Here is a 25,419-nt window from a genome sequence, read left to right as displayed (position 1 = left end):
GCACACTATATGAAAACGAGCAAACAGCAAACTATTTTCATTTCTTTTAAAACACAGCAGTTTTTTTTCCTTCTTCTTATTTCCTTAACTTCGCTGTTTCCCGTAGCTCCCTTATGGAACGCGCGTTGATCCTCCCTTTTGGAAAGAGCAGGTAGAATGCTCATCCTTCATAACTCGGCTGCACAACCATTTATCCGGCTTTGCATCCGGGCGTATAGCTTGCTCCTAGTTGGTTCTTCCTAAAAGCTATTTCATCGGAATTCTTCACGCGCCAAAACGGCAGACACAGCGCAAAGTAATGCTTCAATGAACCCTTCTGCATCAGTCATCATTGAAACAAAAATAAGTGCTAGCATTAGTGATGGCCGCCCGGTATCGATTGGTTCATGTATCTGACTCTCGCCAGGCCCGGAGAGATTGAACGTGCGTGAGTTCTCTGAGATATTGAGTTGAAGAGCAGCAGCAAGGGGGTTGCGCAGCTTTACACCTCCGAAAAACTGCACCACCTTCAAGAACTTGGCATTTAGGATCTATCTGCAAACGTTTTCAAGTGGCACGTTGTGTGGATACACCAGTCAGACTTGTATACATCTCATAACAAGCTGTCCGAGAATGTTGCCGTATGCCTCGATGTGTCTTCTTGATTTCTCTGGAAGGTGTTTAAATGCGAATCATTTCTTAGCGAACTTCGGTGAATTTGAGTCTATCTATCTATCTATCTATCTATCTATCTATCTATCTATCTATCTATCTATCTATCTATCTATCTATCTATCTATCTATCTATCTATCTATCTATCTATCTATCTATCTATCTATCTATCTATCTATCTATCTATTTAGCCGCCTACGACTTTATGCTCTCCTGGCCGTGTCGATAATGGTATCGAAAGCAAACTTGGTATGGCATAACAATACTGTATGAAGAACATATTCGACTAGTCATTACATGGAGCTCATGACATGTATGTCATGAATGTCATGATATACACTTCATGGTCATTCACCTCTTGCGGTGGTTTCATTCACAAGGCAAGTTGCAAAACTCAAATGGTATGGCATGATTGCATGGAGAACACAAGAGACAGACACTAACATGCAAATCATGACTTGTGTGTCATGTAACAACATGAAAACATGCCAGGCTCATGATGTGCTCGCGGCCTTTTCGCCAGCTTCTCATATACCAAATTCAGTATTATGGCTAGTGAATGAATAACGAAAGTATGATACTGATGCAAACATAAACATGAGATCCGTGTCATGTAACAACATGACTACCCACTAAACTCATGATGCGCTCGCGGCCGCTTTGCAAGCTTCACATGTACAAGTTCGGTATTACGTGACGCCAACGGATGACATAGGTCACTGGCACATTCAAACATGATAATCACGACAAGCGTATCTTCTAACAACATTACTACGTGCCACACTTGTGATGCGCTCGCGGCCATTTCGCAAGCTTCACATGTGCCAAATTTTGTGTTACGTGACACCAATAAATGACGAAGGTATTTCACTGGTGCAAACATAATAATCATGAGATGCGTGTTATGTGACAACATAACTACATACCACAGTCAAGGCGCCAATACATTTCGACATAACGTGGCGCGCGTGCTCCTTGGCGTTCATTTCGTCGCGTAACGCCGGTGTTTCCACGCTATCCGCCAGTCCTGCCACTTACTCACAGGCGCTCGCCGCGCTAAGTACGTTGCTTTGACGCATACGCATTTCAGCGTGTCCGGTGTCCCTCTGTCACGAAAAGAGGGAGATGCAGTGTTGTCTGGGTAACGCATTCGCATAGAGTAATGTAACTTTACGGCATTGGCGCAAAATGCAGCATTTCGCATTTCGTGCTGCTTGCCGTCGAGCCGCGCTGACGGACGCTGGTCGCGCCTGGCATGAGACTACAGAGGGCTCGCGTTTTGCTTACGTAGCATCGCTATGCATAGCGTGCGCGCACGTCAACGCAACGTTAGAATACATTTAGTCCTTCATGATGCGCTCGTGGCCATTTTGCTAGCTGCACATATACCAATTCATGTTAAGTGACGTCAATGAATGACGAAACTAGTGCAAACATGATAACCCTGACACACGTGTCATGTGAAAACATCACAACAAACCACGCTCACAACGTGCTCTCGGCCATTTCGCTAGCTCTACTCATACTAAATTTGTTATCACGTGACGTGAACTGATGACGAAGGTAAACGACACATCCAAACATGATAATCATGACACGGAAAACATGCACGGCATCATTTACCTCCACCTCGTAACATTGTGCTAATTTTAAAGTAACATATCAACATTTCTCATTCATGCTTCGCATATCGTCCATTCCCACAATACGTGGGATCTCTCAATTTTTTTCAGAGAAGATCTAGTTGCGTTGACCTAACTACCACCGCTTATTAGCTGCATATCTGAAGCCTGTGCTACCAGCGTTGTTGACGTGGGCGCAATAAAAAACACCAGGTCTGCTCGTAAAGTGCAACACAGTGCAGAGTCAAAGTGAAAGCTAGAAGAGTGGTCTTTTAGAGCCTTTTCTAAGCACTCATGCGGTAACTACTGCAAGCAAACTTGCTCTATACCTAATATGATTTTAATATTAAAAAAAATAGTAGGTAGTGGCCCGGCATTCGCTATGCTATTTTTGTCATTCTTCTGAGAAGCATGGTATCCGATAAACACTTGCCAGAAATTAGTGCCATTTCTTCAAGCAGTGGTTAACGACGATGACTAATTATGCCTGAAGTTGGTATGCACCACAGTTCATAGATGATCACGAACAAGCTTTTGTAATGAGTTGGTGCATTGGACGACCCATCAATTGTTACGCAATTCGCATTTTGCGATGACTGCTTGTTCTTTCCCTGTTATAAAATGATTTAGAGGTCGTAATAACGCGATCTCTTTTCCGACATCATACCTGCCCAAGGCAAGTTTGCCAACGCGTCCCAAGCGCTGGCATGGCTCAGTGGTAGAATAACGGACAGGTGCCCGGTGGACCTGGGTTCAAGCCACACTTTGTCATTGGCGCTAGGTTTTTCTTATTCCGTGTGATATGGTTATGAACACCGGCAGTGGCGGCGGCGGACAACTACTGTGGCGCGGGACTCGTGTTTGGATCTTATAACAGTTTTCGCTGTAAAATGTTCTCTGACCAGGGTCGAGATACGGAGGAATGTCTGATGAGAAAAGGTGAAAGAAATGAAGAAATGTGAGAAAGTTTATACAAAACTTCTGATTCATTGCGTAATCTCAAGGGATTAAGGAATACATTTTAGCCAAGTTGGGTGAAGGCAACACTGGGGTGCAAGAGGACGGGTGGTTGACCCGACGAAGCTTACATGAGGCAAGTGTCTCAGACAGTAGTTCGTGAGGGAAGCTGAACCAACGGAATATGGCCTGAGGAGGACAAGAACAAGGTTAACAGAAAGATAGAAGAGTTCTTGGTAACAGGCAGAGCAGATTCACCGACAGATGCTCGAGACCTAACATTGCTCAAATATTAAAAGAATAAAGTCTTTACAATCAGCTAGGCCAAGTTCATGAAATTGAGTTGAGTTCTCAGCGTCGAGGCCTGTGTCTACTTTTTCATTGTTGACTTCCCTCCATATGTATATATAACAGTGCATGGCATGGGCTTGATCACAATGTGGCCAACGACTGTTTTCTTACTAGCTGCTCGATTTGTAAGCCACGTTTAAGGCTACCCTACAGGAATGGGCATGCTTATACGCACTTTACTGTATTATCGTCCTCGTTCATAAGCTTTCTTTATTACTGGTCTGTTGATATATTGCAGTGTAAAAATGTGACCTAACGCTCAAGCACGGGCAAAACATCACCCGCGTCTTCACAGATACCACTTCCAAAACAGGTGCTTGTCCTCTTCTGGTCGTTAAGAAGCAAAGATCACGGGATAAATTCTATCTCTGAATCTCTTAGTGAGATGTATTGACATACCTGGTATTTCTGCTTAAGTTACACATTAAAGATATTCCAAAGGTTAACCCTGATAGTTGGTCTTTTACCAAGTCAACCACCCTCTAAACCCTATATATAAATTAGGCCACACAAACCTTGAGATTCTATATTTTGTCGTTCAATTCCTGCGGCTCAAATGCACTCTTTATGCATGAGCATTTATATGGTTGCTTGAAGTTGTTCGCAGTTCTGCTTTATTATTTGTTTGACACAGTATACGCATTTAGCTATATTTAAAAAATTAATATCTACTGTTTTATCTCCCAATACCATGGTATCATTGTGAGAGACGGCGTAGTGTAGGGCTGAGGAAATTCACGCCATCTGGTGTTCTCTACGCGCACTTATATAGCGCAGCACCCGGGCTTCTAGCGATTCGCCTCCATCAAAATGCGAGCGCCATGGCCGTGGTCGAACCCGTGACCTTCTGGATAGCATCTGAGCATCATAGCCACTGTATCACTGAGATCGGTGTGACTATAATATTTAAGCCGAAGGTTATAATGAGAAGGGTGAATATTTAAAAAAAAACTTGCCAGATCTCACATACCCCAGTAGTCGACGTTACGCGAAGCATGCGGAAATCCGGTGACTATGGTGTATATATTTTTGTTTAGTGAAACGTAATGAAACGGCGCTAAGTATCTGTACGAATGTCACATGAACAGACATATGCTGAAAAGTTTGGCACGTTTATATAACCAGTTGTTGGCACTTGCGCAACGATTATAAGAGGATTATGAGTATTAGCAACACCCCAAGCGATAAGCTGATATGAAACGCTGGTGATCGCAAAGTTTGTAGGCCTGCTACTTGCTACATGATGACCCTGACACACGGGCACCCTGAATTCCTTTAGACAAGGGGACATCTTTCGGAAAGGCGTTCGGGCGCAGTGACACACGACAAAGGAGTAACTCTTTTCCGGCAAAGATCCTTTTCGCAAAAGCAGATCCCGCATCTACTTTTCTGGCAGGAAGGGAGTACTCTCGCATACAGTGTGCATAATTTATCGATAGAAGAAAACGTGTCGCAACACTGCGGTGCCCTTTCAGTATTTTTTTTTTTTTGCGCTGAGAAAATGTTTTCATTTTCAGCAGCAGTGTGATTTGTTGAAAAGTGAAGGCCTATAGTCTGTCCATACTCTCAAACGCCTGCATTACGTCACTAGCGCGATCATGTTAGGGGTAGCAGTGGCAGTTGCTGTGTCGGGCTCACTTGAAAACACTGCTTGAAGTGGCCGTCGCCTAATAACGGCAATGTGTCTTCGAACCAGCGTTCGTCGCGCACATAGGCCCACCTTTCGCGGTTGATAACTCGGGGGGACAGTGCGGAAGCAGTCAAAATGAATCTGTTCATGACGGATTTTTGTTTGAGGCTCATCACTCTTGCCTTCGCAGCATTTAGCTCATCTTCGATGGAGTCGAAAGCGACAAGAGTTAGGCCCGCCTCAACTGTTGCTTTATCTCTGTGTGTGCGCTGAGACATCGCAGGACCACGATGAAACGCGGCACGCCGTCACTGACCCAGCTGAACGCAGCCATGTAAAAAGCACAACAAAAAACAAAAACAGCAAAACACCGACTGTTCATAGTTGCCAGACGAACTTAGGTTGCTGCTAAAAACGCAAAAAATCGTAAGAAAATTACAGGTATGCGCATTATAAGCCACCAGACAATAAAAAAAAACGGTTTTATGCTCCGGCGTCGCTGAATGTGATGTACATGCGCAGATTCTTTTTAATATTTCCAATCTTGCTGCTTCCACAAACAGCGCTATTTTTTCTGCAGCGTTATTTTGAGGCACCGCCTAAAGCAGTAGTCTCGTGCCGTGTGTCATCAGTGCCACTCCTTTCAGCATATGGTCCCCTTAGGCGACAAAAGGGGTGTACTTCAAAGTACTTTACTTTTGCCCGTGTGTCACGAGTATGAGTCAGCTTCAGCGGATGGCACCTTACTACAATTGATGCTAACCCGACGTGAAGGCTGTATTGTAGGGGCTATGGAGAATCCGCTACTAACTGCAGCGAATGATCACCGCGGGTTCACGCTTAGCGAGCCACAGGGCCGCGACTCCGCCACCTACTCGCGTGCAGAGCACCGCTCCGCGCGTGCTCAACTAATAAGGTGTTTAGCGCGACGCGGCAAAACAGAGAGCGTTCCAATACAAAAATACACAACACTTTATTGCCCTTAGTGGCACCCCGAACAACAGTACAACGTCCGCTCCCGGGACGCGGGGAGCAAACGCACCCACACGCGGACGTCCACAAAAGGGGAAACCGCGAGCGCGTCGAAGCTGGCAATGGCGAGCTTTGACACGCCAGTCGGGAAAAGGTCCCTCGCGGCTATGCTGCGCACTCTCACGATGGCCACTGGGCCTGGTCGCGAGTGTTAGGGCAAACCTCGTACGCGTAGGCCTACGGCAAGTGCGGCTCGGTGTGGTACGACCACTTCAAGCACTAGGCACTGCTGTGGGCTTAGCATGAGGTACCGATGCTAGCACTCTAGTAAACACGCCTGCCGAGGTGCCAAAGGCCACGCCAGGCAGGCTACAGTCCGGCGATTCCCAGAAGGGAAGGGGACGAAGGAAAACACGTGCTTATCCGGCGCCGACCACGAAAGAGAGAGAGCTCCTTCGGCGCGCACGTAACACGTGCCGCGCCCGCACGTGGCGCCATCTATCGCCACGCGCCGTTACCAGAGCAGAAAAAGCAAAAGGGTGTGGCTGTGCAGCGGAATGCCCGCGAAATGGTCGTGGGCGCGCCTCAGATCCCCACCGGGTACATATGAACAGTTTATAAAATTGCATAACCAACACTGCAATTATAATCGACGTTTCAGGCCCATTTGAAAAGTAGTTCTGAGACATGGCATGGCCCTGTGGTAGAATGCTTGATTGCCTCGCGAAATTCTGCCGTTTGATTCGTTCTGGGACCCTGACAGTTATTCCTTGCATTGATCGTTTTAACGCTGCCAGTGACAGCTCTTTCTGAACGCTCACGCGTTAAAATTGTCACTAGTGTTCTCGCCCTTTCTCGGTAGATGCTAAGTTTCACTCATCTTTGGCACATACGTGTGTACCAGTTGCACACACCCGTCCGCAATTATGTGCCACTGTTTGGCGGGAAGTCTTTGATGATGCACAAAATGAGATTATGACGTTATTGACGTTTTAACCAGCGCATCATTTTGGTCAAGAAATTTACCCTCTTACACTAATTTGATTGATTTGCGGGGTTTAACGTTTTCAAACCACCGTATGAATATGAGAGACGCCGTAGTGGAGGGCTCCGGAAATTTCGACCACCTGGGGTTCTTTATTGTGCACCCAAATCTGAGTACACGGGTCTACAACATTTCCGCCTCCATCGGAAATGCAGCCGCCACAGTCGGGATTCAATCCCGCGACCTGCGGGTCAGCAGCCGAGTAGCTTAGGCACGAGACCACCGTGGCGGGGCACTTACACTAATTCTGGTTCACGCCAAGTTAAGGGGGTGATTACGAGAGCAGTCTGACGTAAGCGGTAGATAGATAGATAGATAGATAGATAGATAGATAGATAGATAGATAGATAGATAGATAGATAGATAGACATCCAGACGCCAAAAGTGTTTGCAGAACGCAATGAACTGCTTCCCATTTAGAACTTGCGTCATCGGGGACGATGGCCAAGTGAAATCAGCGCGCTTCATAGTGTACGCAGTCCTTGGAAGCATTTTCTGGTTGGACAGCTGAGTTACTGTGTTCCGAATATAAAAACCGTATGTTTTACGCCAATGTTTGCGCAAGGGTGCTGAAGCTTCGAAAGCAACATATAACTAAACAATCAGGCCAGCTTCACACTAAAGTGGTTGGGTGGGCTTCTGCGTTTCTGTTTGGTTGTGATTTTTCTTTCTTCCTCTCTTTTTGTCATTTATAGTTGTTTTTGTCAGTTTTGTGCCTTTCATTGAAGTTATTTTCATTTTCTTCACACTTTTTCTTCACTTCTAATGCACGCATAGTTCTGTTTTCTATTTTCAAGCGCGGTTTTGGCAACGCAGCGCTTGGCGACCACAGTCCACAACAAACCAGGCCCCTAAAGCGCTCAGCGCCTGCGCGGCAATAAAGAGTTGGCACTTAGTCGTTTTACTCAAGCTAATAACAACGTACTTTAGCAATAGAAATAGACTGAAACAACGCTTGAGCAACAGGACAGCTTGAACAACGCTAAGACAATGCTTCACACACATCGTAAATAATGCTCGCTTCAGCTAAAAATATAGTTAGCCTACATTAAGTAGCTTCTTACGAACCACTTTAACCACGCAGCAATAAATCTTTTAGCAAGACCAGTTATCGATCAGCATTTATGTTAAAATGACCCTCACTTACTGAAAGTAAAAAAAAAGCGAGCGCGTTATTTTCTCATGGCATTTCGTGCCTTACGGTCGCACCTTGTAACACGTGAACAGCACTAACCGTAACGTAAGTACATATTGTGCATACTCAAGGTCGGCCTATATACGCGAAACAAGACATGCCAATTGTGTCCGGCACTGCTCACTCTTGGCCGCCACCCATTCGCTCTTCCTTGTCTTGCATGAGTACCGCACACGTTCAACTGACTTCGCTTGATCCTTTGTGTTTTCGATGAGGCAAGATTGGGCGATTAGACTAACGATGTTGGCCCAATGACTCTCAGAGCGAATCATTCCTCAGTTTTGGTACTTCGAGTACTGGTATCAGCAGACTCACAGATATTTGCGTTTCGTCACTGCGCGATGTCAAAGAACAGGCAAGAATGGATTATCACGACAAAACTTGCATAAGGCAGTTTTACGCAATACCTTCTAAGGAAGCGGGCAGACATCTTTATTTTCTGTGCCCTTATTTGGAGCTTTAGTCATGTCAGTTATTTTTTTAACAGAACAGATTTTTCTTCTGGAAAGATACAGAAAGATGAAGCGAAGCTAAAGGCCATTCAGCCTGACGTCTCTTCACTAAACAAAATGATAAAACGCCCAGCAAGCAGTGCTACATTGAATAATATTTATCAAAATGCATGAAGCAGCAGTTTTCGGTAACTAGTCAGAGTACATATATAACCATTCTTTTGTTAGCAACCACCTTCATCAATTACAAGCATTAAGTCTATAATAGTTGCGCCTTTAAATACACATTGCAAAAGTTGCATTTTTGTTGGAAGCAGCAATTTCTCGGACAGAATAAAACACAACCAAAAAATGAAAACAAGTTACAAAGCTGCCCAACGGTTGCATAACTGGCACCGCAGCTCAGTGGTAAAGCATCGGACACGCGATTTGAAGGTCGCAGGTTCGATTCCTGCCCGTGTCAAGTTATCTTTTCATTCACTTTGTTTTCTTCACTTATACACTACAAGTACTTCTAATAGTATAGCATATACATGCTTTGGCATCAATTTAAATGAGTTTTTATTTTTATTGTGTTATACTATTAGTACAGCATCTACTCTTCAGGTGATAATCAAGCTTCCTTTACCGAACTCAGAATAAAATTTCTGTTGTCTAAAGTAAGAGACGCATGGTTACCCAAACAAAAACATCGCAAATTTTTAGAGACATTTCAACTCTTCTTTCAAGACACCGTGTACACGATGAATACTCACTTGAGCAGTCTACGTCATCAGCGTGGCCAGGCCTCGTATAGCTTGTCTGCTTGCGGGGATACAAAGTCTTGGTTCTTTGCAGAAGTAAGCGGCACGCCTTCTGGGTGTCCTTTGCGCAGTCTATGAAGCGCTTTTCCACGTAAGCATTAGTATGAGGTGAACATTTCTAGGAAGGTGTTCTTAAGGCCTTATTTATGCAACAACCCGTTTGGCCGATATACGTATGAGCACAGGGGAAATGGAACTCACGCACAACGGGTAAAGCGCAGTGGAAATAAATACACCAGCGATCAACAAGGAAAGCGAAATGACTGATGCTGGATGACCTGTCGATTTCACTTATTACGGGCGCATACGAACGAGACACCTTTTAGGAACGGAAAACACAATTTGTACACCATGACGTTCCGCAAAGTTCTTCAGACTGTGCGATACCTTGTTTGAGTAAGGAAGCACTTCATAAATTCTTCGCTTCTAGTGGTTAACTTGCGCCTAGGCAGTAAGGATACTCTTAATCAATTTTAATTTTTCTTCACAGGCCAATGTCACCTCATAGCTCGGAAAAGATAATAATAATAATAATAATAATAATAATAATAATAATAATAATATTAATAATAATAATAATTTGCAAATTTTTGTTCAAAAACCAAGATATGGTTATGTGACACGCTATAGCAGAGGGCTCCGGAAATTTGGCAAAGTGGTGTTCTTTGACGTGCACTGACATTGAATAGTACACTGGCCTCTACCATTTCACCTCCATCGAAATCGAAGCACCGTGGCCTGGATTAAACTCCTGACCTTAGAGTCAGCAGCTGCGCACCGAAGCCAGTGTTCTACTAAGGTGGACCTAAGATACCACGCAGAAGAGACGTGTATAGTTCACAAAAATAACTTAGCAGGTAAATAAATTTGAGACGTTTTTTTCTGTGAGTAAGCATCTCCTAATCACTACATCTGCATTCAACGCAGGCGTGACACGTAAAATGAAAGGTGTATGTCAATCAAGGCAAACAAATGTCAAGACTCTCAATTCACTCTTTGAAAAAAAATATACTTGTAGGCGTCGATTGATCATTCAGAAAGGAGGTCTTTGGCAACTAGTCCAGTGCCGTCAACGTTGTCGTAGGCGGCATTGAGAATGAGGACGAAACAGATCGTACGCGCAGCTCCGTGCAACTCCGGGACTATGTCACTGAACGCTCCTGATAGGACTGAAATGACCGGACACGAACTTGGATACTTCTTACTCTTATACCACAGTGCTTGCTGTACTGAATGAGGACATAAAATGATGATTAATGCCTATTAGTGAATGACCTGCAATATTTCAACGTCACTACGCGTGGCTCATTCCGCTTGCTATCGCGCATGCAATGCCATACATAGTGCTTTGTTTTCACTGGGATGCCCTTTCTGTCCATAGATTCGGGGAGCCATGTACATGTATCTGTCTTCATTTCGGCTCTCTCGTATGAACAGTGGAACCATTACACTTACCAGAGGCGCGTGAGACAGTAGAGGGCGACGAGAGGAGATAGGCAGAGATCTACAGACGCAATGATATACCAACGAAAAGCCTCATAGTCGTTGTGGATCATCGTATATGCCACTATTGAATGGTTATGCAGCGTGAAGCCAAGGTCGGTAGGCATTAAGTGCGCCTGTAACGAAAGTAGGCTATATTCTTTTTCTACATATCGGTTACTACGCTTCTAACCTTTTGCATACGTTCCAGATAAAGCAGTCATAAACACACGTTAGCCGTAACAGCCGAAAGTGTTACGTGCATCAGACATCTTTCGCGGGGGCTATTCGGAACAGCAGCCTTTTTTTGTTTAGTTTTTGCTTACTTAAGCTGAACACAACATTTGCAATGCAGCCCAAGTATTTGTTCCAGTTACCGAATTGCGTGATTTGATGGTTGTTTAACTTACGACGACAAAGCGTTGCCGTATTCGCACCTCATGTTACAGTTATGTAGCTTATGCGCGTCGGGGAGGAGGTCTCTCCCATGCAACTGTTCTTTGAGTGTGGAGCCTTCGTAGAGTGTGGAGCCTTCATAAATATGAGTGTGGAGCCTTCATAGATCTGTGCAGCGGATCTTCAAACAATTAAAAAAAAGGGCAGCATATCCACGGAGTGGATGATGGAGAGTGGGGCGAAGAATTCGTTCGTCCGTTCGTTCTTGCTTCCATCCGTCCATGCGTCCGTCAGTGTGACCATCCATGCGTCCATCAGCCCGTCCGCGCGTGCGTCTGTTCGTGTGTCCGTCCCTGCGTTCGTCCTTGCAGCCACCCCTGCGTCTGTTCATGTGTCCATCCATGCATCTGTCTATGTGTCCGTTCGTCCACCTATTCACCACTCCAAGTACTACCATATCACATCCTTTCATCATATATTTCCCATATAGAAGCACCGCCATCCAGCGGACATTCCAAGGACTAAACGAGAGGTGGCACACGCACACTTTCTTACGGCTTGCGCTTCGGGTCCACTTCCCACCTTTAACCACCTCGAGTTCATGGTATATACTAGTTCACTGTTTTCATGGTACTGCGGCCGAACGCTCGCTAAACCTTTCGAAAACCAAGGAGGTTACGCCCTGCGAGTATGACGTAGCAAACTTTTTCAGTCAGATAGTGCTCAATGTACATGCCAATGGCTGCTAATGGGAAATGAGAGGAGGAGAATTCGGCTTTTACTTTCTTACGGCTTGCGCTTCGTATCTACTTCTCATTTTTAACCACCTCGAGTTCATTCATGGTATATACAAGTTCATTGTATTCATGGCACTGCAGCTCAACGCTCGCTAAACCTTTCTAAAGCTAAGGAGATTACACCCAGCGTGTATAACGTAGCAACCCTTTCTTGTCAGATAGTGCTTAATGTACATGCCAATGGCTGCTAATGGTAATTGCATCCTGCGCGTTAACTAAAAGCCGAATGCTCCTGTCTCTCATTTCTCATTAGCAGCCATTGACATGTACATTGAACACAATTTTTTATTGTTCAACCGCGCACAGACGAAGTCTCTCACCGGCACCACCTTGGAGGTCAAAATGTTATATTTGTTACAAACTACGGGGGACGAACGGGTGCCACTCAAAAGAGCTTTGCCCCTAAAAAAGCATGCTCACTGACAACCTCTTCACCGGCTGAACATCAGCGGTTACAGAGCTTCACTCACGCCTGCTTCACTGTAGGTGTACAAACATCCATCACCATTTTTTCTGCTGATGGATGTGCGTGGTTTTCGGAAGTTTATTTTTTGTTTGTAGACGGTTCCGGATACTCTGAGAGTTTGCTTCACGACCGCTTCGCAGAGCGAAGTGATGAGAATTTACAATGCTTATGAAAAAAGCAGCTATACGAACGACAAATCTGGAAGTCTTGCGGTCTTTTCGACATTCGTCTCATTTTCTCTGAGTTTGGTCTTTGTTGAGTGGCTTGAACGTTTATTGAACCACAACTGATCGGTGAAGGTTTAGGCATGCAGTAAATAGAAGGATAAATACGTAATCGTATTTCAGCAGCATAATTTGCGTGTCATGAACAGCTGTCAAATCGAGCCCACCGAGAAATCTTTAACATAACGAAACACTCGCGACGAAAATAATTCTGTACTAATTTGGTGTGCTTAACCGTAGACTATGTTCAATACCATTTTCTGTGTAAACAGTGACTTTTACGGAAATAATAATAAATGACATCGCTCGCTTCCTAGGATGGCCCACGTGGGTGTATTAGAACAATTCCCAGTCACCATAAAAAAGCATTTTTGGCATGACTGGCTGGCCTGAGCAGTCTTTCCAGTGTACAGCGAACTATTTTGTACCACGCAGGGTGAATTTATTGTTACGTATTTGAGCATTTGCAATAACAGGGTATAGTGTGCGGATTGGTGTTTGATGCGTTGTTTGGTGTGATTGTTGTGTGTGATGCCGTGTCGGGTAATGTGAATTCTTGAAGAGGTGCTCGCAATAACATATTTAAAAAAATAACTTCTAGGGCACCGCTTTCTACATATTGCCACCAGCACGTAGTGGGTCGACAGCAAGAGCGGCTCTCAATCTGGAGGAAAAAGAAGATCACGTGCTTCTTCTCTGCTCGAGAGCCAGCCACGACTGACGCATCGTCCTAGAGATTGCTACCCGGTGGTTTAATAAATCCTTCACTACTTGTGACTGATCGTGAAAAACTGGTAGATGTGCTGGGCAGTCTCACGGATGCTGCAGACCCCCCCTCAGGAAGCCGTGATACGAGTCCAGTGCCAATCAATACTCCCGTGCTTTGGACCAGCCGCCGAATCAGGGGATTGCCTCCGGAAATCAACGATACTGCTCCCACCACGTCGACAAACATGACCAGCACTTTGGTGCAAACCTCGTCAACAGGATCGGGAAGCACGACGTCGAACCGCCATACGTTGGAAAGCCCACGGGCACCGGCGACGTTCCATGGCACGGAGCACAAGGACGTTGAGGATTGGTTGGCGGACTTCGAGCGCGTAGCCACCTTGAATCAGTGGGACGACGTGGCGAAACTGGGTCGTGTCTATTTCTATCTCGAAGATGGAGCACGTACGTGGTATCAAAACCGAGAGGAGCAGCTGACGACGTGGCCCAAATTCTCTCGTAGACTTTTACAGACCTATGCCAGTGCTGATCGCCAAGAACAAGCTGAACGAGCTATTCTGGCCCGCGTCCAGTTGCCAAACGAAACTGTGACCACGTACGGCGAAGACATGACGCGCCTCTTCCGACGGGCCGATTCAAGAATGACGGAGGACAAGAAGTTGCGTGACTTGATGCGCGGTGTCAAGGACCAGCTTTTTGCCGGCCTCGTGAGCAGCCCTTCGAAGATGGTCGCGGAGTTCTTCTCTGATGCCGTGACAAGGGAAAAATTGCTGCAGCAGCGATCCAACCAATACGATAGGCAAGTCAGTTGCATGTCTACTGCCGACATTTTCACCGCCACTAGAACCAGCGATGACCGTCTACGTGAACTCATCCGTGCTATAGTACGCGAAGAGTTGCAAAAGGCTGGTGTAACACCTCATCCTACGGTTAGCTCTATTGCAACTGTGATCAAGGATGAGCTGCACCAGGCCCTCCGGAACACCTTGCTTCCTGATACAGCTGCACCAGCTCCTGCTGAATACCGCCGTGAGACAACCTACGTGGAAGCCTTGAAACGCCCTGCTGCATCGCCGCCATTACTCGTCCATCCTGTTCCTGCTGTTGCACTCCAGTCAGCGCAGCACATACCGTAATACGAAGGCACGTACACGCCACCGCCCTTGCCCTTTGTCCCTGGCACTCCTGTCGCCCATCGTTTGGTGCCACCAGTTCAGTACATCGATGATCGGCACACGTCTCCTCGGAAGTCTGATGTTTGGCGCACACCTGATCACCGGGCTCTGTGCTTTCACTGTGGAGAAGCTGATCACTTGTACCGCCAGTGCCCATATCGCCGTCTTGGGCTTCACGGCTTCTCTGCGTACTCACCGCCACCCCGTTACGGCCAAAGACCACGCGAAATCGGAAACTACCTCGCCTAGCAGCATGCACCACCGTCTGCCGGGCGCCAGTCGCGCTCGCCATCACCGAGGTGATTTTCATCAACGCCCCAGCGGTATTCTACCACACGATCTCCCAGCCCCCGCCGGGAAAACTAGCCCAAGCGACCTCTGGGGGCGGGGTCGCAGAACGTCGAAGCGCTGAAGACCTCCTATTAACGCAGAAGCGTACAGAAACTGGTCCGACATCACATACTGCTGCAAAAGGTGGCCGACTTTCACTCGACATAGCAGTGACAATTGATGGTTGTGCAGTTAATGCCTTAGTGCACACCGGCGCCGACTATTCCATACTGAGCGGGAAACTGACAACGCAGCTGAAGAAAGCCATCACGCCGTGGCATAACTCTCAGATTCGGACAGCTGGTGGCCACGTAGTTACTCCACGGGGTGCCTGCACAACTAGAGTACAGATCCAAGGGTATACGTTCGTAGCAAGCTGCCTCGTTCTACGCGAATGCTCCCGTGACGTCATCCTGGGAGTTGACTTTCTACAGGAAAATGGAGCTATCATTGATCTGCAAGAGCGCCGCGTCACGTTCTCAGCCCAGCGAGCAATCAACGTGCAGGATGACGGAAGGCGTGTCAGCGTACCCCGTATTTCTGAACAGAGCGTGACGCTTCCTCCACGAGCAAGTGCTCTAGTCGACGTAATATGCTGTGGTTTGGGCGATGGCGATGTGATGGCCGAGACAAATTTAGAACACCTCCTGAAGCAAGGCATTTGTGTAGCTAAAAGTGTAATACACCTTCGTGATGGCCGATCTGAATTGCTCGTAACTAACTTTAGCAACGAGCATCGACACCTTTTCCGTGGCACTTCGATAGCGTTCGCCCACGAAGTAGCAAACGTCACCAACTGTCTCACGTCAGAACTAGTGGATACCACCGACACGTCAATGAGTAATATTGACATCAATCCTGATCTGTCCACCGATAACCAGACTGCGCTACGAGCGCTCTTGTTCGAGTTCAGGTAATGCTTCGCAAGTTGCTCAAAGATCCGCCAGACGTCTATCACTCAACACAGGATCATCACGTGCAAGGACGCACGCCCAATACACCAGGACCCCTACCGCGTGTCGGCTAAAGAACGTGAAGCGATACGTACGCAAGTCAGCGAGGACCTTGGCGATGACGTTATTGAACCATCTAACAGCCCGTGGTCATCTCCAGTCGTACTTGTCAAAAAGAAGGACGGGTCGCTACGCTCCTGCGTGGACTACCGAAAGCTTAACAACGTGACCAAAAAGGATGTGTATCCACTGCCACGTATCGACGATTCGCTATATAGACTTCGTCGTGTCCATTATTTCATTTCTCTCGATCTCAAAAGCGGGTGTTGGCAAATCGAGGTAGATCAGCGAGACTGTGAGAAAACAGCATTCGTGACTCCAGACGGCCTATACCAATCCGGTATTTCGAGTGCTCCCTTTTGGCTTGTGTTCAGCGCCGGCAACTTTCCAGCGAACAATGGACACTGTCCTCACAGGGCTCAAGTGGCAGACTTGTCTTGTCGACCTTGATGATGTGGTGGTATTCTCTACTACGTTCGAGCAGCACCTTCACCACCTGTGCAGCGTGCTGGAGGCTATTCGATCGGCGGACCTCACGCTAAAGCCACAGAAGTGCCACTTCGGCTATAAAGAACTGGAATTTCTTGGACATGTAGTTAGCGCCGAAGGAATCCGGCCCGATCCAGTCAAGCTTGCCGCTGTTGCCGAATCACCAGCTCCTGTCGATAAGAAATTCGTCCGGCGCTTCCTTGATTTGTGTGCATACTATCGCCGGTTCATTCATGGCTTTTCACAGATAGCAGAACCTGTGACTCGTCTCACAAGGGACGACACCCCGTTTGTCTGGGAAAACGATCAACAAGCAGCTTCTGATGAGCTGCGACAGCGCATGCGATCAGCGCCCGTTCTCGCTCATTTTGATGATGATGCTGACACGGAGGTCCATACCGACGCTAGTAACAATAGGCTCGGTGCAGTGCTGGTTCAGCGTCAAGAGGACACCGAAAGAGTCATAGCCTACGCAAGCCGCTCTCTACCCCGTGCGGAGGCGAATTATTCCACTACGGAGAAAGAGTGCCTCACAGTCGTGTGGCCAATCACCAAGTTTCGCCCGTACCTTTATGGTCGTCCCTTCAAGATAGTGACGGACCATCACGTGCTCTGTTAGTTGGCAGGCCTGCGTGACCCTTCAGGATGGCTAGCACGGTGGAGCTTGCGGCTGCAGAAATTTGATGTCACCATCGTCCATAAGTCCGGCCGTAAGCATGAAGACGCTGACACACTGTCACGCGCACCCCTTTATGTCGTCAGTCAGGAAGCAGAGGAAGACAAGGCTTCCTGGGCTCCTTAAGCGCATCAGACTTGAGCAAAAGGCAGAGAGATTACGCAGAGATTCGTCCAATCATTGATCATTTAGAGGGCCAGGGCACTATCATACCACGTCATTTATCCCGCTCGTTGACGTCGTTCTGCCTGCGAGACGGTGTGCTGTACAAAAAGAACGCTCGTTCGAACAACCGTGCTTACCTCCTGGTGGTACCTCAAGACATGCGAGACGACGTCCTCTTCGCTTGCCATGACGAACCCACATCCAGTCATCTGGGCTACTCAAGGACACTTGCCAAAGTGAGCGAGAGGTACTATTGGCCAGGACTTTCAGCAAGCATCAAGAAGTACGTCAAGAGCTGTCGGGAATGTCAGCGCCGAAAGCAAACATCTGTTAAGCCAGCCGGTTTCTTCATCCCATGGAAGCACCCTGCACGCCGTTCGACCAAGTCGGCATGGACATTCTCGGACATTCTCCTCTGTCAGCGCACAGCAACAAATGGGTGATCGTCGCGACCAACTATTTGACACGCTACGCTGAGACGCAAGCGATCCCACGAGCCACGGCTTCTGAGGTAGCACAATTTTTCATGCGCCACATTGTGTTACGACACGGTGTTCCTTCCAGTTTAATAACGGACAGAGGTACGGCATTCACGGCGCAGCTTACGGACGATGTTTTCAAACTGAGCAACACCAGACACCGATGGACAACTGCGTACCACCCGCAATCCAGCGGACTTACCGAGCGACTGAATAAGACCCTCGCAGACATGATCTCCATGTACATCGACGCACAGCACAAAACATGGGACCGGATCTTACCTTACGTGACCTTCGCGTATAATACCGCCGTGCAAGAGACCACGCGATTCACGCCATTTCGGCTTCTCTACGGTCACGAAGTGCAGACCATGCTAGACTCTATGCTACCGTGTCAAGACGAAGACGAGTTGGCGACTGACGCCGAAGAATTCACAGAGCGTGGTGAGGAAGCCCGGCAACTCGCACGACTGCACATCGGCCAGTAATAGCAGGCAGACGCACAACGCTATAACACCCGCCACAGAGAAGTGTTTTACAACCCCGGAGATCAAGTTTGGGTGTGAACGCCCGTCCGCCGCCGTGGCCTTAGTGAAAAGTTACTCAGCCGGTACTTTGGCCCATATAAAGTGTTACGCCGCGTCAGTGACGTGAACTACGATGTGGTTCCGGACTCAACCCCACATGCACGGAGCAGGACACGACTGAGGCCGGACGTCGTTAATGTGTTGCGCATGAAACCATTTATTGCGCGTTGGTCGTAACTTTTCCTTTACCGTACAGCATTCTTTGTGTTTTTTGTTTATTTGTGTGAACTTGATTTCTCATTCATTTACGTTTCTTATATTGGCACGCTCTTAAGTTTTTACTTTCACTTTATCCGAATTTCCAATTTCTTTTTCACGTGCCTATGTAGTAGCATCACGGTGCTGCTATGTACTTTTCTTTCCTCTTTTTGGGACTTGTTTTTTTTTTATTTTCGGAAGGGGGGATAATGCCACCAGCACGTAGTGGGTCGACAGCAAGAGCGGCTCTCAATCTGGAGGAAAAAGAAGATCGCGTGCTTCTTTTCTGCTCGAGAGCCAGCCACGACTGACGCATCGTCCTAGAGATTGCTACCCGGTGGTTTAATAAACCCTTCAGTACTTATGACTCATCGCTTTTTACATATTTAGATTATGATTATCAAGTACTGAGCATTTTTGTGTGAATACTTAATGGTCCTGTACTGTACTGCTCAAGAAGTGAAGAAACCAATGAGAGTCTTCAAACATTTTCCAGTCATTGGCTTCGAGATGGCAAGCGTCTCATTATTAGAGGCCACGATAATGAACTGCAACGTGATCTGGCGTTAGGGCGAAGACACTTTAATGTCCCTGTCGGTTTGCACGTCAGAAAAGTCCCACATTGATTTTTCAAATGGAAGAAAAACGGGGCGGCTGCCAATAAATTTTCTGCGTCAAAAATATTGTACAACTTCACATCTATTCATGTGTCTTTGCGCGTTCGTGCGTTCATGTATGTGTGCACGCGCGCGCGCGCACGCGCGTGTGTGTGTGTGTGTGTGTGCAGGTGGGTGTGTATGGGATATTTTGATTTGAATGTATTTTTAAACATACATGAAAAGTTCTACCGCGTTCCAGCCAAAGGAGCTGCAAAGGCATCCACATCCTGCGATGATTTTACATATGTCCTTCTTCATGTAAACAATTTATCGAGTTTACGGCTGCACTTCAACGTAACCATCACGCTATCAATACTCTGAATGTTGAAGGCTGGCTTATACCGAGCTTTCGCACCGACTATAAACTTAAGTCGTTTAATTATACCCACTCCCACGTATTCTTAATAAGCATAAACATCTACATAAACTGGCGCTGAAGACAATATGTAAACTATTTTGGGATTACCAATATATTCATACATTGCAATTTATTTTATTCATGCAATATTATATTTTACTGTATATATTTATGTGTGGTTACCTACCATGCTTTGTTTTCTTATATTGTGTGAATATTATTGTTTCGTGTAGCTTACTGTCAAAATTATAGGTGTACTATTGCTGCATTTTTTTTCTTGTACTACATTTTTTCTTTAAATAAACTCGAGTGTTTTGTTATTGTTTGTTTGTTATTAGAAATGTGTTCATTTAAAATAATTCTCTGTTACGTATGTAGAGATATAGTTATATGCTTTGTTTTTGTAAATATTTTTCCACCATGTGTCATCATGACTTGTACATTTTTAGTGCGAAAATATTTAGCTGTCACTTGTGATCACGCAGACTGGTCTTCTGGGTCTCAGTCAAGCTGTTTAAATACAGCTTTTAGCCGTAGAGACCATCCAGAATGTAATGTTTTTGTTTTATTCTGTGAAATAAAGAGACAGACAGAAAAACACCACAAAAGCAATTCAGATTTTCAAACACTTTCTTACAAGCTTGTGTCAGTAAGCATAATTTACAGGAAGCTAAGTTCCTTTTCGCTTTGCTGCTTTAACGCTCAATTGCTGAAGTCTTTCTTTTTCCCTTTTTGCAGATGAAGATTGCTGCCCAGAATTTCGAGAAGATCTTCATGTCCCTATGCAAATAAGTCTTTCAGCGTTAATACACTGACGTAGGCTCCTCAGATTGTAAAGTGAGCCCCATAGAAACACAGTGCTTAAAATAAGTCCCAGAAACAAACTAATTGCTACTATTGAATGAGGCCCCACGGTTCAGGTATCTGAGTAAGCGCTGACTTTTTGTGATATTAGATCGGTAGATTGGTTAAATATCAAAATATATCATACAGGTATTAATAATACTTAAGCACCGTTGGTAAGGTCCCATTTTCTGCACGTTCGGAGGTAACCTACGTGGAGGCTCAATATAGTGCGGTGGTATCTAAAAACTGTGCATAAAGCCTAATGTTACGCCTTCATTTAGAAGCGAATATCTGCACGCGCAATTGTTGGCTTGTCGTCCACTTTATATGCTGCATAAGGGTGAACGTAGATGTTCAAAAGCAGTCGTCAGTATTGCAAAAGGCTTTGATATTGATTTGATCATTACAAAACACGAAAATGCCTGTATTCAAAGAATTGGTTTTAGGCCGGTAGGTAGTATATATTTTTGGTCCAGCATAATAGGAATCATTTAAAACCTTTTGAAACGTGTATTACAACTTCTTTACGAGCGAATTACGTCCAGGGAGAGTTTGTGTTTCCTTAATATGTTTTTCTGCGTTGACAACTAATACTTCGCAAGTGTACGTAACTAATAACTGATCGAACTGAATACTGCATGCGAATAACTGTTTTACTTTTTTCTAAATTTGGCTCTCCAGTTTTCTCCAACTTTATTGATAATGTTGGTACACAAATTTCACTCTTATTGTGTACAGTGTGGCTTATTGTTTGCGTGTTGCGATGGCCTTGTATTATCTATATATGCTGTACTTGCCCTCACCTAACTGTTTTAGAGAAAGAGTTGTGCGGAATAAATTGTTCAAGAAGTTTTTCTTGCATATTTTACTGCCAGTCAAAAGGGCAGCAGGATTTTACAGCATTATTGCTCTTCTCTGAGTAGTACTTTGTGCTCAAATAACGTACACACAAAGTAATAGCTACAGTATACGGTTGAGATTTGTTACCATGTAGGATATTGTAGGAATGCATCTAAACCAAATGATAAGCAAGAGAGTGAAATATATGTGCTCTACATTTACTGTGTTCTCTTTCATAATTTGGCAGGTTATTTATTGGTGCTATTTGGCCCTGACTGATAGCACGGTTGTTTCAATATTGACCTAAATATTTTACATTATTATTTTACAGCGAAAACTGTTATGATATCGCAACTCGTGTTACTCGCAGTTGTCCACCGCCGCCGCCACCACCGCCGCCGGTGTCCGTAAACACATTGCGCAAATTAGAAAGAAAACCTAGCACCAACAACACAGTGAGGCTTGAACCCGGGTACGTTTTGTGGCAGCCCAGTATTCTACCACTGAGCTACTCCGGTGCTTGTAACTTGATGGCAAACTTGCCTTAGCCAGGCTTGATATCAGGAAAGTAATCACGTTTATACAACTTATGAAGCATTTTAATGCGGCGAAAGAACGACGAATCGTCACACAATGCGAATAGCACAACAAGTGGGCAGTCCAATGCATTAACCCACTACAAAGCTTTTTTTTTGTTCTTCTATTAACCTCGGTGCATACCCACTTAGGCCTTATTTTTTCAATGTCATTATCCACTGCTTAAACAATTGGCATGAACTTCCTTGCAAGTGCATAGCGGATACCACACTTCTCAGAAGAATGAAGAAAAATAGCATAGCGAAAGGCAGCCTACTACCCAATAAAGTTATTATTACTGCCTATAGTAGTTACCCAATGAGAGTTTTGAAAATGCTCTGAAAGGCCGCTCTTCTAGCTTTCACTGTCACTGTGCTGCGCCTTCCGCGCAGGCTCAATGTTTTTAGGCTCGAAAAATGTATGAATAGATTACTTCCTCGTTATCTTGACACATGCTTTCATGCTGACTCTGGTTAATGTCGCCGATATATCTGGCGTAACTAAGCTCATATGACACTTATATCGGACAACGCAGCATTAGGTTTTTATATGTTTTGCGATATACCTTAACTAAGAACTCAGTCTCTTTAGGTATGCAGAGAATATATAAACAAATGAACACTTGCTTCTCTCATTGAGGTATTAAGCCTGCTTGCTTATCCCAGAAATATCGGTTACGCTAACCGCGGTCTGCATGAATTCTTAGGTACTGCATGGTCCTCTACTGATAAGTAATTTTATTTGGGCTAGCTGGTTCATAATACTCAATTTGAAAGGGCAGCGCAAGGGAACGGGGAAGAAAAGACAGTATAGACAAATAACACATGCATTGCGGGGAGAGAGAGAATAAAATGAGGAAAAGGCAGCGAGGTTAGCCGGAAATTGGAGCATCCGGTTTGCTACCCTGAACTAAGGTAAAGGATAATGGGGAAGAAAGATGTGATAGAAAGAGAAGAGCAAAATAGACGCGCGAAAAAGTAAAACAAAATGTGAGCTGGGATGCTATAGCCTTTAAAATAGGTCACTACCATGCGAAAAGTTCAAGAAGGCCTTCACTGATTTGCTGTAGGAAGACAGATGTCGCCGTTCAAGCACTGATTGTTCTGACAAAGGTCTGTCGTCAAGGCCGGCTTACGCAGCAGCTAACTGTCGTCTTTGCACGCTGTAACGAGAGCAGTGACGAAGAACGTGCTCTACAATTTCATCGCTACCGCTATGATCGCAAGCAGCACTGTCTTCTACGCGGATTGGAAGGTGAAATCTTCGGTTAAAGTGACACCAAGCCACAGTCAGCAAAGCAACGTTGTCTCAAGTCGAGAGAGTCTGGACGGAGGCCGAAGTCAACGAGACGTGTCCAGCTTATGCAGTCGTGTGTGCATTAAGCCCTTAGTGTTCCACAGAAATTTTACTTCTTCATTAGCGATTTTTTTTATTTTCATTGCAGCATTAGTTCTTGAAAATGGGATAGATTCTTCTCCACTATCTTCGTGTGCTGATCGAGCAGCTGCATCGGCATGTTCGTTGCCCAATATGCCGCAGTAACTTTGAAGCCACTGAAACGTGATTTCATGTCCTTCGTCGAAGAGGCGATGAATCAGCTCTGTAATTTCCAGAACTAGTTGTTCATGAGGTCCCTGGTGTAAGGCAAATACCAGACACTGTAGTGCTGCCTTGAAGTCCGTGAACACGCTCCATTTATTGGCTTCTTGGTGCTTATTGACGTTAACTGCGCTACTTAGAGCAGCAAGTTCCGCAGCTGTCGATGACGTCTGGTGAGATAAGCGAATCTTCGTCGTTGTCGCTGTAGCAGGAGAGATAACCGACCCTGCAGACCCATTCACTTTGGTTGAAGCGTCAGTATATTGATGGTTATGCGCACTGTACTTCTCATACAACAAGAGAAGAGAAAGCTGTTTTAGCGCTGGAGACGAAAGCCAGGCTTTTGAATGTATGCCTGGAACCATGAGTTCAACGTATGAATGAAGCATACATCATGGGAGATTTGCAATTATGGACGGAGTTGTATATACCGTGGGTATGCGTTTGCGATATGACCAGACTGTCTGGAAAAATGACGCACGAGGTCGGTGTTCTGGCAGTGAGGCTAGATTATGGGTAGGGGTGCGAGTAATATGTTTCACGTGTGCTCTGAGCACTTCCATTACGATATGCGTCGTCAGAGGGCACTGATTTGCAATCGCGGTTGTCTCAGCTGTTGATGAACATCGCGGTAACCCCAGACAAACTCACAGAGCTATAGCCTGCATGCTTTAAATAGTGCGAATGCTAGTTCTGCAGGTATTGGTCAATACGGGCAAGCTTTACCACAAATAGCCGAGAAAAAGTGTCTTGCACTATTGCATCACTTCATATACTGAGGTCCCTCAGATTTTTCCTCCAAGATACTTGAATAAGGGAGCAATGCCTGTCGGCTTTTCTTCAAGAGGGCCACTTGTGGACCCCAGCAAAGGTCTTTATTATTGAATACGCCTGAAAATTTGTGCATCATAACATATGGTATGACCTGGTCGTCAATAGATATAGCGTATGTCCTCATTGGATTTAGACTAAAAGCAATCAATGCGCATTTTTCTGGCGAGATTTTCAGATCCTGTTCTTTGAAGTACACTCATAACAACGTCGCAGCTTCCTGAAGCTTTGTGCGCACCTGAGGTTTTGTCACGCCAGAAGCCCAGAAGCAGATGTCGTCAGCGTACATAGATAGCTTGACCGCACTTGGCAGTCGTTCCGCAACACAAAGGAGAACGAGGTTGAAGAGGGTTGGACTCAAGACGCCACCTTGCGGAACTCCACGATGCGTGGCGTGTTGGGAGGGTGGACCTTCTGCGGTCTTCAGAAAAAGGGTCCGCCGTTGTAAATAACTGAAGTCCAACAATACAGTTTTCCATCTACACCCACTTACTTAATGGCTTCGAGGATGGCGACATGAAGAACGTTGTCGTATGCTCCTTTTACATCAAAGGACATGGCAACAGGTAATTGTTTACATGGCTTTTGATGCTGTACATACGTAACAAGATCTATCCCATTGACGATGGTACATCAGTGACGGCGAAAACAAGCCATTGCGTTCGCATATATATCGTAGCTTTAAAAGTACCATTCAAGCCAGGCCAAGATCATTTTCTCCATGACCTTTCCAACTTGACTTGAAAGTGCGATCGGTCGGTAAGAGGTGATGTCTATGTGATATTTGCCAAGCTTAAGAAGTGGTACCAAGCAGCTAATATTCCA

This window comes from Rhipicephalus microplus, chromosome 5, assembly GCF_043290135.1.
Source record: "Rhipicephalus microplus isolate Deutch F79 chromosome 5, USDA_Rmic, whole genome shotgun sequence".
NCBI classification, from domain to species: domain Eukaryota; kingdom Metazoa; phylum Arthropoda; class Arachnida; order Ixodida; family Ixodidae; genus Rhipicephalus; species Rhipicephalus microplus.
The sequence above is the reverse complement of the archived record's forward strand: the minus strand, read 5'-3'. Positions refer to the sequence as shown.